The sequence below is a fragment of the Pteropus alecto genome, unplaced genomic scaffold, assembly GCF_000325575.1.
Source record: "Pteropus alecto unplaced genomic scaffold, ASM32557v1 scaffold22, whole genome shotgun sequence".
Lineage (NCBI taxonomy): Eukaryota > Metazoa > Chordata > Mammalia > Chiroptera > Pteropodidae > Pteropus > Pteropus alecto.
The window spans coordinates 11,338,861-11,357,511 of record NW_006434839.1 but is presented as its reverse complement, the minus strand read 5'-3'; the positions used below and the strand labels follow the sequence as shown (position 1 = coordinate 11,357,511).

At 34.5% G+C, this 18,651-nt stretch overlaps 1 protein-coding gene and 1 pseudogene across 1 annotated transcript in view; one reads left to right on the top strand and one right to left on the bottom strand.

Moving 5' to 3' along the window:
* Positions 1-18,651, bottom strand: part of GRM8 (glutamate metabotropic receptor 8) — a 676,955-nt gene that overhangs the window by 565,752 nt on the left and 92,552 nt on the right. The window lies entirely within an intron of this gene.
* LOC112478742 lies at positions 9,681-9,799 on the top strand (annotated as a pseudogene).

The following is an 18,651-nucleotide window of genomic DNA, read 5'->3' as shown; positions in this document are numbered from 1 at the left end:
CTTCCTCATTGGGACAGTGTCTTCCTAGACCAGTTGGATACCAGCAAAATGGCTAGAGACAGGGTTGGCGCAAACAAGGCTTGGGCAGGTAGGGCAGCAATCATCTAGGTCCACAAGGGCAGCCAGGAGCAGGAGGAGGTAATCGAGGTTCAAAGGCCAGAGGCGGCATGTGCAAACACAACAGGGGGAGAGTGGCAGAGGCAGAGGTCAGGAAAGGCAGAAGGAGATTGAAGGGTATTCCAGGCAGAAGGAACAACATTTTGAGCAAACATTAAGCAAACATAAGAAAGAATACATATGCTTAGAAAAAGTGATTGATTCAGTGGTCTCATTTAAATTGGGTGTTCATGAGCCCAGTTCTTGGTTTTCTGTTTGTCCGTTTGTTTTTCATTTCAACAGGCATTTGTTAAGTACCTATATATGTCAATATTTTTATTTCTATGAAAACTCACTTTTCCAATTTTCCTCACAAATCTCCGCCTCCTTCATTGGCTATTATTCTTTTGTTTCCTCCTTTAAAGGTTAGTATCCATCAGGATATGGCTGAGGCTCTCTTTTCTTTTCACTTCACACCCACCCCAAAAAATATACATCCAGTCTAAATTCTTTACTGAGCTCCAGACCCATATTCTACTTATTTGAAATCTCCACTTGAGTGTCTAACAGCTATCTCAAAGCATGTCCAAAACTCATCATATCTTCCCCAGAATAAATCAGAGGCCAACTGGTAATACTGAGGGCCTCAAATCACAGCAAGCCAATCAGCCTGGCTCCAAACTTATTTGAGTACTATATATTTTATTGTGTAAAACAGTTTCCACCTATGCAGTATTGTGTTTTCCTCCTACAGCACACAACGCCTGACTTTGGTCTACTTTGTCTGGCCCTCGTCTTCCTTATATCATTCATTGGTCAGATTAAACACCATAGATGAAGACCTTTTAACAATTAAATGTGAGTCCAAGTTTCCTTGAGAGAAAAAAAAATACCCATGTGATTCAGTGTGAAAGATATATTGCAAAAGATCAGTTCATCAGCATTGACTAGAGTTTCCATAGTAATGAAGTTCTCTCTACAACCTTGCTGCTCAATGTCACCAGCATTGACCTATTTGCTTCTTAGAAATGCAGAACCTCAGGCCGCATCCCAGACCTACTGAGTAAGAATCTGCATTTTAAAAAATTCCCCAGGTGGTTCACGAGCACAATAAAGTTAGAGAAGCACTGCTCTGGTCTAAAGCAGGAGCCCTGTAATTTCTTTTGAAAAATTTCCATATGCTCAAAGAATTTAGATGTATTCATTACAAAGGTTATTTCGGTAGATCTGGATGTTGTCATCATGAGGAGATGTAAATGCTCCAAGTTCACTTTAAGATGAAATTGGTACCTTAAGCACGATGTTCACTTTCCTTGAGGTGAACAACATCTCCTGATAGCTGGAAATTTCTTTTCAGAAATATTTCACTGCTCAAAAATGATAATTATATTTTAAATGTATTATATTTTAATTCTTGCATCAAATGCTGACATAAAGTTTATTTTTAGTGTCATGGTAAATGACTAGTGAATACATCACATACAGTGTTGAGTCAGTAAGAGATTTTTAAATATGTTTCTTACTTATTTGGAAATAACATATAACTTTTGAAAAATAAAAATTTGACAAAGGCCGCATGTTTGAATATCAAATATAAGATCTAATGTACGTTGTTATCAGTACATTTCACACAGCATTCATATGTAAGATAATTTAGTGTGATATCCTTTTTTATCTGATTCTCGTTGCTTTAGGAGATCATGAAAGAATTTTTTTCCTCTTTTTCTTGTGCCCTCCACAAGAGCAATCGAGCCTATGTGCCCTAAAAAATGAACAGGCCTCATGTTCTGAAAACTCAGCCTAACAGACACTGTGTTGCTGAATTATTTAGAGAAGGAGGATTACCCAATGTTTGAGAAGAAGGATCTGGAAATGGAAATGGAGGGAGAATGATGCTCTATCAGGGACTGGGAATGGTAGAGATCTTCATTTTGTTCCTTTCCAATGCCTAGGAACCCAGGAAACTCATCAAAGAAGCCTCTTTCCTATGCTTGCCATGGAAGAAACAGAGTTGCCTTCTTTTACTATAGCCCCATAGGGGCTATAGTAAGTATCTCTATAGTGAATACCTCTGTAGCATTGGAAACATCATAACTGAATTTCTTGACACTCTAATCAATGTGCCTCAGTGCCAGAGTTACCTGATACAGAAGACAAAAGTTTCTTGCACTTAAGTTTTGAAGAGTGAACTCACTCCTTACACCTACTCCCTATCAGAGGGTACACTTGAGAGTTGACTGAGATATACTGTTATTCTTCAGCAGACGCCATGAAAGTACATTGTACATAGTAGATGATTCATATACGTTGTTGATTAACTGCCTACTAGTGACAATAAAACAACTTAGGATTTCTGACTTTTAATATCTGCAGACTACCTGGTAAAGCTGCTTCTCAAAAGCTTCCCACATTTTGGGTGCTTAAATGAAAATATACTTTGCTTTTTTATGAAGAGCTAACTCTTTTTTCATAGACCATAACTTAGATATATGAAGACATTTATTGTCTTTCCAATTCTCTCTAATTTCTAAATAGTCTAAATATGTAAATGTTTTCAAAATGGTTTGCCAGAGACTATATGTAAATATCGTTGGGCCCTCGTTTTTAAAAAGAAGCAAAAAAAGAAAACAAAACTAAAAATCCTTCAGTCACTTCTGTCTTTTTTTAAAAATACGATTTCAACTTCACACTTGATGAGATACATCGCTCTTTGGATGTCCTTTAATCTTTTAACTACAAGGAATAAAATTTGAGAAAATTTAAAGCAGCCCAAGATGGCATTTAAGAATATAATCTACCTTAAATTGGAAGTGCTAATACTGAAAATGTAGTCTTTTTTCTTTCATAAACAAATAGAGAACGGGATAACAGTAGGAATCAAGGTAGCTAAAAAAAAATAAAGCGAGGACAAACACACAAGAAGGGGAGGAATTAGAAATGCTGAAAAATGAGAATAAAGATTTTTCAATAAGTAATAAAGAGACTATTTTCAAGAGAGGGGCCCAGGAGAGTGAGAAGAAGGTTAAATGCTGGATGAGAAATCAGGATTAAAGAAATGAGGCTAGAGATCAAGGCGAAGAGGATGAGTAGAGATGGGAGTGGGGCTTGAGGATTGAACGTCAGAAACAGGAGAAGAAACATGAGAGGAGGAGAAAGCAGTATAAGCCATTAGTAGGAAATGGAATAAGCAAGTGGCCACTGTTTTCTCCAGTCTTCCATTCTTGGTAAGGGGCCACCACTGACCTAATCATTTGCCAATCACCTTTCTGGACTGGTGCATTCATGGTTCAGGTTGGTCTCCTTCCACCCATACTACTCACCTGGGTCACTGAGTCCCTTCGTAACTAATCATCAGCCAGATATTGGATTAAATCATGTCTGATACTAAACAAACTTAACTGCATTGTTTTGTCCATGGTTCTGATTAAATATTACCAAATTTTCTTTAAAAATTCTTCAGATCAATGTCAATATGGGTGTTAATTTGCAACCTCTTGAGGAATCTTCCTGGGTGTAATCTGAAACTAGGCCCCATATACACAGAGGCCAAAGAAATAGGGAGGCTACTGCAGATTGGTAGGTGGCAGTGTTAATACACAGGAGAATTTACTTACGAAGCTCGTCTTAGGCACCCTCAAGACCAGGAGTTTTCCACACATTCCTGCCAAATCTTAAAAGTTATACAGAGGCTTTAACTGGGTCCACTCACATATACTGTCCAGATGATCTCAACGACATATTGCTTTCTCAAGGCTATGTCCTTGAAAATATCTCCCCCTGTGGAAACAGTAGGGAGTAGGTACATTCCAAGCACAGGGGCAGAGCTAAGGAGCCCCCAGTTGCCCAGTCCAGTTCTGGGGTCTACTGGCAGTCACGTCTTCCTATTACCTCTACCAGCAACAGGTCAAGTATTTTTCAAACATTTTGTAGAAAGCATCTTTTTATTCCCCATAAGAAATAGATGCCATCAGTTAAGAATAGCTCTCAATTTTCCACCACCAAACAGACAAACCTGACTTCCTAGGCACCCATTCTGTCTTCCTTTCTTCTGTTACAAGAAAATATATTGATTTTTCTATCTAAGATCAAGCCACAACTTGCACACACAGCAGCCTTTCTACTCTTGACACTAAAGATTACCGCCTCTCCCTCAAATCATTAACCTCATACTCTCAAACAGGTCCTTCCCACCAGTATTTCTACACATGCAAGCCTGTTTAAAAAGGTAACATCTTTGAAAAGAAATAAAACCACTTCTAAAACTCTCATACGCCTACGACTCTCAAGCTGACTTTTGCTTCCACTTTACAACTAAACTTTAAAAAATTATCTAAACTTACCCTCTCTGTTGTCTTAGCTCGTACTCTCCACCAGCATTAAATATGGCTTCTGTCCTAACGTTCTACTGAAATTGTTCTGGGCAAGGTCACCAAAACGTTTCATGTCACAAAACTCAATGGCCAAATTTCAGTCCTCATTTCACTTGAACCAACATAATTAAAATCCTGACAATAATTACTCTGGCTTCTTCAACAAGCTCTCCTGGTTTTCTCCTGCCTCTCTAGATGCTCCTTCTTTGTCATCTCCTCTAGTTCATCTTTCTCTGCCTGGAATTTAAAAGTGAGGTTCCTTGAAGGCCTGACCCAAAGCCCAATTTTCTTCACATACTTTCATTCTCACAAGGTAATAATATCCAATCATGCTTATAACTTTGATTACCTTCCACATTACTATGATTCCCTTAAATTTGGGAAATGTCTCTTCAACACACATTTCTTCTTTAAAATGCAAATCTAACACCAATTAGATAATGGATCTCCACTTAAAAATGTCAAACTTACCTTAAATTGAATATGATCAAAACTGAATATACAGACTCGTGCTTCTGAATAGATGCACCCCTGAACACATTATAAACAACTAGAAACCTGGACAAAATATATGAAATAACTATTTTTAGACAATAGGCAGTTCAGGACGGTGATCTCTGAGAAAGGGAAACGAATGAGTCGAACCCTATGATTTTCCTGGCTTTTTGTCTGGAAGCACCTTGACTATGGTAGGGAGGGCCATCTCAAGCAGAACGAGGTGATGCCACTGAATTGAAAAAAAAAAAAAACAGAATTCAAAGGAGCTAAAATGACAATAATCTGTAGGTCAAAGAACCAGAGAAGAGGAAGCTATGGAGAGAAAGAGCTCTAGATTCTGCATAGGTTTCCCCTTGCTAAGTACTAAGTACACTGTACACTTTAAATATATTACAATTTTATTTGTCAATTATACTTCAATAAAGTTGAAAAAGAAACTCGCTAATATAAAAATACAGAGAGATTAAAAGTAAAAAGATTATATATAATTATAATATATCATAGAAACACTAATCGCAAGAAAGCTAAAATAGCTTAACTAAATAAAGAAGACTTCAGAACAAGGAATACTTTCTAAAAGACAGATACTTCATAATGATGGAAACATAATAAGAAAACATAATCCTTCATTTACATGAAACTAAGTATAGAATATCAAAATACATGAAGCAAAATCTAAAAGACCTCAAAAGAGAAGCATATAAATCTACAATTGTAATTGGAGATTTTATTATTCCTCTTTCAGGAATTGATAGGACAAGAAGATAGAAAATCAGTTTGAATATGGAAGATTTGAACAATACTACTGACTAAGTTGACTGAATTCACACTTATAAAATACTCTGCCCAACAACAGCAGACTATACATTCTTGTGAAGTGCACATGAAATATTCACTAAGATAGACTATACGCTGGGCCACAAAACATGTTTAAAAATTTCTTAAAGAATTAACATCATATCAAGTTTGCTGTCTGACCACAATATATTACATTAGAAATCAATAATGGACAAATATCTGGTAAATACCCAAATAATTGGATATTTAAATACGCACTTATAAAGAACCCATGGGCCAAAGAAGAAATCTAAAAAATTTTTTTAATTTTCAATTAAATAAAACTGATAACATAATAGATTATAATTTTGGAGATGCAGATACAGCAGTGCTAAGAGAAATTTATAGCTTTAAATGCTTACCTTAGAAAATAAAATAAAATAAAGACCTCAAATCAATTAAGTTCTGGCCTTAAGTTGCCACAGAAAAGAAGAAAAAATTAAAACTAAACTAAAAAGAAGGAAAGAAATAAAAAGATAAAAGCAGAAACCATATCTTTGGGTATAAAAACAAAAATAGAACAATAAAGACAATGAAATAAAAATTTATTTCTTTTTAAAGTTCAATAAACCTGATAAATTAGCAATAATGATCAAGAAAAAATATCAATTACTAATATCAGGAATAAATTAGAAGATATGACTATAGATCCCCAGCTATAATAAGAATACTAAGTAAGTATTATAAATAATCTCATACTGATAAATTCAACAAATTAGATGAAATGGAAGAATTCATAAATTGAGGACACAAATTATTTTTTAAAGTAATTGAAAATTTGAATAACATAATGTATTTTAAAGAACTTGAATTTGTAATTTAAAATTTTACCATAAAGAAAACTTCTCCTCTAATGTGTATAAGGCAAAGATGTCTATCTCACCACTTCTACTCAGACTCATGGCTTCATTGGTAAATTCTTTTAAACATTTAAGGAAGAAATAAAATACTTCTACACAACCTCGTTGAAAAAATGGAGAGAGAAGACACTCATTTTACGAAGACAGCATTATCTTGATACCAAAATAAAAGATATCAAAAAAACTAAAACTACTATATAATAGTCTTTACAAATATCAATGTAAAATTCCTTAACAAAATAGCAAATCAAATCTAAAAATATATTTAAAAAAAAATAAATGATGGCCAACAAGTTTTATCCCAGATATGCAATTAATTCATCATGTTAACAGGATAAATAAAAAACCATGTAATCATCTCAATTAACATAGAAAATGCATTTTTTAAAAAATTCAATGCCTACTCATGATATAAAAATATGTGATTAAATAAATATTTTATTTTTTAAAAAAATTTATGGCTGAATATTTTATTGTATATATATATACCACCCCTTCTTTATCCATTCATTGATTGATGAACACCCAGCTTGACTCTAAATCTTGGCTATTGTAAATAATGCTGCAGTAAATATATGGATGTACATATCTCTTCAAAGTAATATTTCGAATTTCTTTGAATAAGTACCCAGAAGTGGGATTACTGGGTCCTTCTTTGTCTCTTGTTATAACCTTTGCTTTAAAATCTATTTTGTCTGGTATAAATATTGCAACCCCAGATTTTTTTCATTTCCATTTTCATTAAATATCTTTTTCCATTTCTTTATTTTCAGTCTGTGTATGTCTTTATTTTATTTTATTAGTTTCAAGTATACAGTACACTGGTTAGATATTTATATAGTTTATAAAACGATCCCCCTACTGCTCCTTCTCTCCTCTGGTTCTCCACCTAGCCAATACATTAATGCTAACTGCATTCCCTCGGCCATGCTCCCCCAACCTCATGACCATCTACCAATTACTTATTTGTACTTCTTTAACCCTTCACACCATTCTCCCAGCTTCTCAACTCCCCTTCCCTCTGTGTGTCACCAAATTGTCCTCTATATTGAGTCTGTTTTTCATTAGTTTGTTCTTTTTGTTCCTTAGATTCCAAATATAAGTGAAATCATATGGTATTTATCTTTCTCTGTCTGACTAATTTCACTAAGCATAATAACCTCCAGGTCTATCCATGTCATTGCATATGGTAGGATTTCATTTTTTTAACGGCTAAGTAATATTCCATTGTATATATGAACCAAAACTTCTTTATCCAATCATCTGTTGATGCATATTTAGGTTGTTCCCATATCCTGGCTACTCTAAATTGTGCTGCCATGAATATTCTTTTGATCTGAAGTGAGTGTCTTACAGACAGCATATGTAAGGGTCTTGTTTTCTTATTCATTCAGCCACCCTATCTTTTCATTAAAGCATTTAATCCTTTTCATTTGAAGTAATTATTGATAAATATATAGTTATTGCCATTTTATTATTCATATTTTTGATATTTTTTTTCTTCTTCATAAAGAAGTCCCTTTAGCATTTCTTGTAATACTGGTTTAGTATTACAAGATACTTGTCTAGGAGGCTCTTTATCTTTATCTGTCCTTTAATTCTAAATGATAGCTTTAGTGGATAGAATAATCTTGGTTGTAGGTCCTTGCTTTTCATCATTTTGAATATTTCATACCAATCCCTTCTGGCCTGCAAAGTTTCTGCTGAGAAATTAGCTGACAGTCTTATGGGAGCTCCCTTGTAGGTAACTAATTGCTTTTCTCTTGCTGCTTCTGTCTGTAAGCTTTGGCATTTTAATAATGATATGTATTAGTGTGGGCCTCTTTGGGTTCATCTTGTTTGAAATCTTACCATCTGCAATAACATGGATGAAACTAGAGGGTATTGTGCTGAGTGCAGTAAGTCAGAAAGAGAAAGATAAATGCCATATGATTTCACTTACATGTGGCATCTAAAGAACAAAATAAACAAACAAACAAAACAGAAACACATTCATACGTACAGAGAATATTTTGAGGGTTGCCAGATGGGAGAAGGTTGGGATATAGGTAAAAAAGGGGAAAGAATTAGAAGTACAAATTGGTAGTTACAAAATAGTTATGGGGATGTAAAGTATAGCATAAGAAATATAGTTAACAATACTGTAATAGCTATGTGTGGTGTCAGATGGGTACTAATTTATCCGGGTGATAACTTTGCAAGTTATATAACAGTCTAATTACTATGTTGTATACCTGAAACTAATACAATTTATGCCAACTATAATTGAAAAATAAGAGAATTATTTTAAATAATAATAATAAATAAACTCAGCAAATTATGACAAACTTCCTTAACACAATAAAGAATGTCTATTGGAAAAATACATCTAACATCGTACCTAGTGCTGAGAGGCTCAATGCTTTTCCCCTAAGAGTATATATGAGGCCAAGATGTCAATTTCACCACTCCTATTCAACATTATACTAGAGTCTAGCCATTATATTAGGGTAAGTAAAGAATAAATACAGACAGACAAATAGATAAAAGATAGATGATAGATAGACAGACAGCACAACAGATTGGAAAGGAAGAAGTAAAATCTTTATTTACTTTCAGACAACATAATCATCTACAAAGAAATCCCAAAGAATCTACAACAAATTTAATAAAATGAATGGGTAAATTTACCAATTGAAAAATGAAATTTTCTAAATATCATTTATGATAGCATTGAAAAACATTACTTAGAGATAAATTTAACAAACTATATATAAAACATGTACACTGAAAACTACAAACATTGCTAAGAAAATTTAAAGATATAAGTAAATAAAGAGACATGATATGTTCATTGATCAGAAAACTCAATATTGTTGCTATATCAATTATCCCCAAGATGATCTATAGATTCAGTGCAATCCAAACCAAAATCCTAGGATGCTTTTTATGTAGAAGCTGACAAGCTGATTCTAAAATTTGTATCAAAATTCAAAGAATCTACAATAGTTAACATGATTTAAAAAAATAAGAACATACTGTCGACAGCCTTGCTACCCTGAACAAGCCCGATCCCGTCTGATCTCGGAAGCTAAGCAAGGTCAGGCCTGATTACTACTTGGATAGGAGACCACCTAGGAAGACCAGGTGCTGTAGGCGTAAAAAAAATTAAAAATAAGGGATTGTAAGCTGACAAAGTCCCTGCAATCTGTGAGGTCAACCAAGGGTTACCTCATCTAAAAATAATAATAAAAATAAGAACATACTTGGAGAACTTATCTGATTTCAAGACTTACTAGAAAACTACAATAATCAACAACGTTTTAGCATATAGATAAGCATATAGAAGAATAGAATAAAATATAGAGAACAGAAATAATAGTTGAGTTTCTCTAAAGGTGCCAAGACCCAAAGGAGAAAGGATAACCTCAAAAAATGGTGGTAAAACAACTGAATATCCATATGGGGAAAAAAATGAACATTGATTCTCATACTGTCCATAAAAATTAACTCAAAGTGGATAATAGACCTAAATGTAAATGATAAAACTAAAAAACTACTAGAAGAAAACAAGAGAAAATATTCACAAAATTAGGTTAAGCAAAGATGTTTAGATAGAACACAAAAAGCACAGTCCATTTTTAAAAACAAATTTCATTTGTTGAAATCCTAACTCCAAGCTGAAGGCATTAGGAACTGGGGCCATGGGGAGGTGATTACGTCATAATGGCAGAGCCTCAAGAATAGGATTAAAAAAAGAGACCCCAGAAAGCTAGCGCATCCCTTTCACCACGTGAGGTTGCCATCTAAGAAGCAAATCCTTACCAGACCCTAAATTTGCCAGTGCCATGATCTTGGACTTCCAAGCCTCCAGAACTGTGAAAACTGAAGGTCTGCTGCTTATAAACCACCCAGTTTATGGTATTTTTGTTATAGCAACCCAAATGGACTGGTCTCTACATGCCTCTCCAACCTATTCCAGTCATCCTATAGGTCTCCACACTCCAGCCACAGTGGCCTCTCTTTCAGTCCTCAAAGTAAATATTTTTCTTCTCTCTTTAGGGCCTCCTAACTTGCTGTGTTCTATGCTCAAATGAGCTCACATAACCCCCTTCACCTAAATCCTTGCTCATACTTTACTTTTTTTTTTCACTTTTATTTTATTTATTTTTTAATTAAGTTTATTGGGATAACATTGGTTAATACAATTATATAATTTTCAGATATACATTATAATTTGACATCTGTATATTCTTTTGTGTGTTTACCACCTAAAGTCCAGTTTCCTTCAGCTACCATATATTTGATCCCCTTTACCCACTTCACCCTACCCCTATCCCCCTATATTTGACCCCCTTTAACCATCTACCCCCACCTCCCCCACCCCTTACCCTCTGGTAACCACTAATATATAGTCCATGTCCATGAGTCTCTGTTTGTTTGCCCTGATCATTTGTTACTTTTAGGTTTATATCGCATATATAAGTGATATCATGTTATTTTTCAACTTTTTCTGTCTGGCTTATTTCGCTTCTTGCTCATACTTTAGATCTCTGCACAAATATCATTTCTTCAGGTAAGCCTTCCCATGCCTCTTCCCCCAGCAGGTCAGAGCACAATGACACAGGTGCTCATACCACTCTGCATTTCTCCTTCATAGTACCTACTTTTATTGGAATTGTATTACTATTTGTGTAACTTATTATTCAATATCTATATCTCCTGTATAATTTAAGCCTCACAAGGACAGTAGCCCTTTCCATCTTATTCACCACCACATTCCCAGTACCTTGTATTTAAAGATTTAATAAACATGAATAAACGAATAAATATAGCTTACAACAAGGAACAAAGTAAGACCGAGTGAGCCCACAGTGAAGATCAAAATAAAGTGGCAACACTGACCTTCTCTGAGAGTAAGTAGCTCCGTTAATCACTGATATTTTGTTTCTAAAATGCATCTAGAGGGACCCAGAACTCACAGTAAAATAAACAAGCTGTAAAAGGTGAATGTCATTTTATCTTTAAGGGCTAATTCCTTGTAATCTCTTTTTTAAAAACTAAAAGAGATGGACTCATTACCTAGGATGGGACAATATGCATCAAGAAGAATAACTAAAATAAATGGAAATATATAAAATATATTATGATACCGGAATTCATAATAATACTCCAAAATTTATTGGTCACCATTAGAAGTTGCTTAGGCACCAAATAATTACACTGAAAATTGATAATAAGCAAGGGGAAAAAATAATCTAATATTTAACTTGCCTTTTCGGTACCTCAGAGTAATTAAATAATGAATGAGGAAACATTCTTTATAAAATAATTTCATCTAATAAATGCAGAAGAAATAGTTTCTATGTTGGTGACACTCAAATTTGTTTACTGCCTCTAAGCCAAATTTGACTTGGTTTCTCCACAAGACATTCCATGTTGCAGATTCAGGGATACCGCTCTTACTTCTCGGGATCTTCCAGTGGATCAAGTGGCTGAAGGTTTATCTGATAAAAGACTCAACATTGAGTTAGTCTGAGATATTTTGTAGAGAATGTTGAAGGCTAGAACAAAAAGTTTGTGCTTAATTTGGTAGGTGATGGGGAGCCACAGATTTCCTTTTTAGTGATGATGTGACATTATCTGAGCTGTGTTTTATGAAAATAACTCTGGCAGCATATATTAAAATAGACTGGAAAGTAGAAGGACTAGAGGTGAGGAGAAAGTTGTGAAGTTATTGCAAAATCTAATGGCCTGAAGTGGGGTGATAGCAGTAAGAATGGCAGATTCAGAAGCCGGAGGAGAAATATAATTAGACAAAGCCTAACAGTTATGATTTAAAATAAAAAGCATAAATGTATGAAATGATACCCACAGTATGATTATTAATAAATGACTTGTGATAATGATAATAATGACTGTCAGGATCCAGCCTGCAAGCTCTAAGCAGTCAAAAATTCAAAACGTTCTGTTGGTAAAATAAAACATTAAATTATTAAGCAATACTATTACATCAGAGTCTAACCAAGTAATAGAAACCACTTGAGTGTTTAAAATAGAAAGACTATAATGTAGAGAATTCGTTACACACAGGTGACAGGAGAGGTAAAAACCCAGAGCACAGTGACACAACATAGAAATTAGCACCAAAAGGAAGCTGTATGGAATGTCTTGTAGAAAAACCAAATCAAATTAGGCTTAAAGGCAATAAACAAATATGGTGTCGCCATCGTAGAAACGGTTTCTTCCGCACTTATTAGTGCCCAAGCCAGGGAGAGGATGAAAAGGTAGTATAACTAGAGCCAGTGGCCAGCGTCACCCATGAAAACTGAAACAATGGCACGACAGTACAGTGGGAGAGGAGATACAGCCACTGCCAAAGGGTTCTCAGGGCAGAGACAGAACAGGAGAAATAATTTGAAATCTCCTTCCGACATGCCTATCTCCTATCAGTGCCCTCCACTGACAAAGGTCAACTGGAAGTTAAATGACAAAGGATCCAGGGAAATGCAAACTGCAGGGGTCAACCTTCCATAATACAGGGCAAACCAGAAGATGTGTGAAGAACAAATATAAGAGCAGAGAGACCAAAGACCAGTACAACTTTGCAGGTTTGGGTGAAAGCCTTCAAATTTCCAGCATAAAATAAATAAAATCTCTTTATTTTTAAAGTATAAAATTAAGCAAATTAAGTAAAAAGTCTGTAACCCTAAATTTGAAACATTAGTCTATACTCATGATTTATTTTTAAATATGTATTTCCTAACGCTGCCTCCTGAAAAGGCTCAATGCAATAATCACACAGCAATGGGCTCTCCAGGCACTCAGATTATGGTCTCTAAATATCATTTCCCACCGAATAGAGCAAGGCTCTTTTTAGGAGTCACTGATTCTAGATATACAGGCAAGTTGATCCTGAAAGCAAGGACATTATCAATGACTAATAAGGTTGAGTCAAAGGACACTGGAGCTAATATAAAGGAGTTTGTACTGACCTAAGATGGGACAATTTTCATCAAAAAGAATAATGACTGCAATGATATAGAACACATTAAAAAGATAATAACCAAAAATAAACTGAATCTATATCAAATTACCAGTTTACATTAAATACAAGGATAGAGCAACAAGTTAAATAACAAATGAGAAAGCAGTCAAAACCAAATGTGGAATACTCTACAGTACAAATGATACAGTGTCTCCAACAAATCAGTGGCATAAAAAAAGAAGACTTAAGGAACACATCAACCAAATGCAATATGTATACTTCATTTGGATACGGAGTCAAACAAACCAACAGTAAAAGACATTTTGAGACTATTTGGGCAATTTGAATATGGATGGATTTTAGATGATATTAAAGAATTACATTAATTTTAGAGTGGAAAAGCATAATTTTTTTAAAAAGATGAACGGTATTAACGATAATATGTAGCTACTCACCCAATGAAGCCCAAAATTGGTCTGGAAGAGCAGGTTCTGAATCTTCAGAAGGATTTCTCAAAGCTGCCTGATTATCAGAATCACCTAAGCAACTTTTAAAAATTCACATTCCCTGTTCTGAGATGACACTAAACAATTCCTCCAACTATTCTAAAAATCATCTAGGTTGGAATATGATACTATAAAGTCAGCAGGGCTATTTGGAGGAAAGTCCCACTGTCAAGACCTGTCTGAATCATTTTGTTTATACCACTGTCTCTATATGGCCCAGAAACCTGCCCCCCAAGAATAAGGCTTTTCACTCACTCTTACCAAAGGGATCTGTCTTTATCCGAAAGCTCCTTTAAATATAGTAAAATAACAGTAATAGTATTTACCAAAGTTGTCATAACATGAAAATATTCACTAATCCATTATCCTCTGACCTTTGGGACAGTTATACCAAGTAACAACTGTAGACATCACCTAGGTTTCAGAGGAAATTAGTTTCATAATTTTTGTTTTCATTTTTAAAATGAAGCCCAATCATGTATTTCATTTTGTTTTGTTCTGTTTTACTGTTTATTTTGCATATAAGGGCCAGGGACCTTCAGTTAATGAGGGCTTCCTTATCTCACTTTCTCAGTTCTTACCTGCCCATATGGATATTGGTTTAAGTGTGTAGTTTAAGCATCCAGTTTAAGGCATCTCATCACTCAAAATTTCTAATTTCTTCTTATGTCATATTCTTAATTATGACTTACATATTTTTAGGCAGTTTACCATAATTCTCATTTCTGTGTCCTTTCTATCCATGATTTAAAAATGGAATTGATTGGTTACATCCACAGTAATTTTGTGATGGAAAGAGGTTTGCAGAGTGTCTACTATTCCTTGCCATATTACTGTTGTAATTTAATATTTCCTTCTTTTATCTCTTGTTTCCTGCTATTTATGTTTAATTATATTTTCCTCCCTAACCCCATGCAGGTCTGAACTCTTAAATGCAAAAGCGTAATCTGAACGGTGTGAACTTAATTTTTAACTAAAATAATAATATTTTTCAAAATAAATAACAATACCTTAAAACATGTTATTTATTTTGAATTCCACAGTCTTGGAGAAAAAAATAAGAGTAAAGTAGAATCCATCAAGCACCACAGACCAGCCTTCATTATCTATGGCGAAGTATAGCTTTCTCTGTGAAACAGCTAATCTGAGGCCTGGATTTTGGACTGGGGTCTTGCCTTGTTAAAAGAAGTTGCCAGAGACACAGCTTTTTCTTGGAAGATAAAGTTGTGACTCTTGGAAGATAAAGTTGTGACTCCATCATCCAGTTTCAAAGGGGACAGAGGCAAGTCTGCACTTCATATTCTAAGGAGAAAATCTTCCCTACCCCTACCCCTACCCCTACCCCACACTTCAGTGATACCCATCTCAATTTTCTCTGCTTGGACTATAAATTAGAAAGCTCCTTACGCTACATTTTTTGTTCCTTTCAACTATTTCTTTTCCTTCTCAAAGCTCTCCTATTCATTCACTTTTTCACTCATTCATTCCTCAAATATTTACTGAGCACCTATTATATGCCATTCTGCTCAATGCTAGAGACACAATGATAAGACAGACTTGATTCAAGAAGCTTAGAATCTAGTGGGAGATACAGAGAACAAATTGGCAACAGCTAATGAAAGCATGACGCAGGAAGTAAAGAGGGTGGAGGAGACAATAATGAGGAGGAATCTCACTTTCGTGGAGAGATCAGAAAGGGACTTCTTGATGAATGGGCATTTAAGCTGAGATCTAAAGGACAAGAAGGAACCTGGCTTTGCAAGTACAGGAGGAAGAGGGTTCTGAGCGCAAGAAAGAGCTATGTAAAGGATAGGGTCTGAGTCCTCTGGGTAACTCCTCTGTGACTGCAGTGGATGGATGGACAAGATGAGTCCTAGATATTCATTGGAGAAAGCAGGACACACAGTGTGATTTGTCCCAGATCCACATTCCCTAAGGAAGATTCTTCGAGTAGTAGCTGAGGTATTTTAAAAATTTAATTAACTCCGTAAATCTTTGCCAACTTTAAAAAAAAAATCAAATAAACTGACGTTTTATTTTTACTGTTTTATTCTTTATTCTCTTTGATGTGTATGCTAATGAATAACCACATAGTCAAAAAAGTAAGCATCACCTTCTAATGCTGCAAAGAATTGAGGCCATTTTGCAATCTATACCAGGTTGTTTATTAAGACATGGGACTCCCTGAAGGTTCTAGTTGGCTAAGGAAGGAGGACTTCCAAAGAAAGTAGTGTTACTGAAGTAGATGTAATCATTAAGCACATGGATTTTGGCATCAATCAAAACTTCATATTATTTATGCGACCTGGATATAATTACCTCCACTCATCTTAACAGGGTTATACCTTAGCTTCCTCATCTAAAAGTAGGTTTTACTATGAAGAGTAAATGAAATATATATAAAGCATTTAATACAGAACCAGCTACATAAAAGTACTAACTGGGCATTAGCTATAATTACAATTTCATTTTATTATCATACAGTCACTCCACTGATGATTTAATTGCAAGCTAATCAAGAACTCATCATTAAGTACAATTGTACTCAGAGTTTCCTTCCTTGAGAAAAAAAAAAATGACAGAAATTACTGAGAAAAAAAGGGTGTGAAAATATTTATAATGTTGCAATGAAGTTGTTCAACACTTCAAAGGCCAATTTAAAACATAATCACGTCTTGCTACAGATCTCACCTCTATGAAATACCAACTTGACTTGATAAACTACCATTACATAAATTAAATGGACCTGATTTCACCTTAAATCTGCTATGAATTCAATGAAGGAAATGTGAGAACCAAGTGAGATTGTTTCAAGAATGAATTAAAATATTTTGCTACCAAAAGTAAATGTAGCCAAAATAGAATTTGAATTATAAGAGAGTCAAAATAATTTTAAAAAGGAAAAAATACAAAATAAAATGCAGTATTGATCAGCTTGCTAACACAAGATTTTGAAACATAACTGTCAGAGCAACACCCATGATATTTTCTGGTCTGTTAACTGATAAACATTTTCTTACATATGAAAAAAGGAAAACCTTTATGTTCTTAAGTTATAATATGTAGGCAAGACATAAAATATTTTGTCCAAGTGAAGAGTCTATCCAAATCTTAGCTAGCTTTCCATAGTTCTGAACTTTCACAAAGACCTTGTAATAAGCTATCATTTCTGCATAATTCAGAAACCATCTTTTAAAAAATATTAAACATATGACTAATGAAGAAATTTAACAAGATAAAACTTTAGTAGGCAAGGGGACTTATATATTTAATTAATCAATGGTACTACCTGTTACATTAAAGAAAATCAGTGATTCAGATTAAAGATGTTGGATTGTGCTACGGTTTATGTTTTTATCAATCATTTTTAAAAGAGAAGTTTACTCAGTAAGTTAATAGGAGGAAACATTCTTAGAAACAGTATTTAACCCATTCAAAAGAATAAAAAAATGATTTTGAGAAATCTAAGCATGCCCATTTCCATACAAATACATGTGAACTTTGTGTAAAACTAATTATAAATCAATTTTTTTAGCTATTCATTAAGCAGGTCCACAGAAATCTCTTACTGAAATAAAAAATGGGCAGAGGACTTGAACAGATACTCCTCCCAAGAAGCCATACAAATGGCCAACAGACATATGAAATGATGCTCACCTTCACTAGCTATTAGGGAAATGCGAATCAAAACCACTTGTTAGAATGTCTATCTTAAACAGGACAAGTTTAAGATAGACATTCTAACAAGTGGTTTTGATTCGCATTTCCCTAATACAAAGTGGGGAAAAGGAACCTTCATACACTGCTGGTGGGAATGTAAATTGGTACAACCACTATGGAAAACTGTATGAAGGTTCCTCAAAAAACTAAGAATTGAATTACCATTACCATACGACCCAGCAATCCCTCTTCAGGGTATTTACCAAAAAACCTGGAAACATTTATCCGCAAAAATATATGCACCCCAATGTTCATAGCCGCATTATTCACAGTGGCCAGGACATGTAAGCAACCAAAGTATCCTACGATAGGTGACTGGATAAAGAAGACGTGCTACATATATACCATGGAATATTACTCAGCTATAAGAAAAAATTTGCAACAACATAAATGGATCTTGAGATTATCATACTAAGCAAAATAAGTCAGACAGAAAAAGTTGAAAACCATATGATTTCATTCATACATGGGATATAAAACTGAAAGCAACAAACATGACAAACAAACAGAGACTCATGGACACAGACAGTGGATTAGCGTATACCAGAGGAAAGAGAAGTGGGAGGTAGATGGGGTAAAGGAGTCAAATATTTGGTGACAGAGGGGAGGGTGAAGTGGGTAAAGGTGATCAAATAAATGGCAGCTGAAGGAAACTGGGCTTTGGGTGGTCAACACACAATAGAATATACAGATGTTAAATTATAATGTACACCTGGAAATTATATAATTGTATTAACCAATGTTACCTCAGCAAACTTAATTAGAAAAAGAAAAACGGGAATAAAGCATAAATAAAC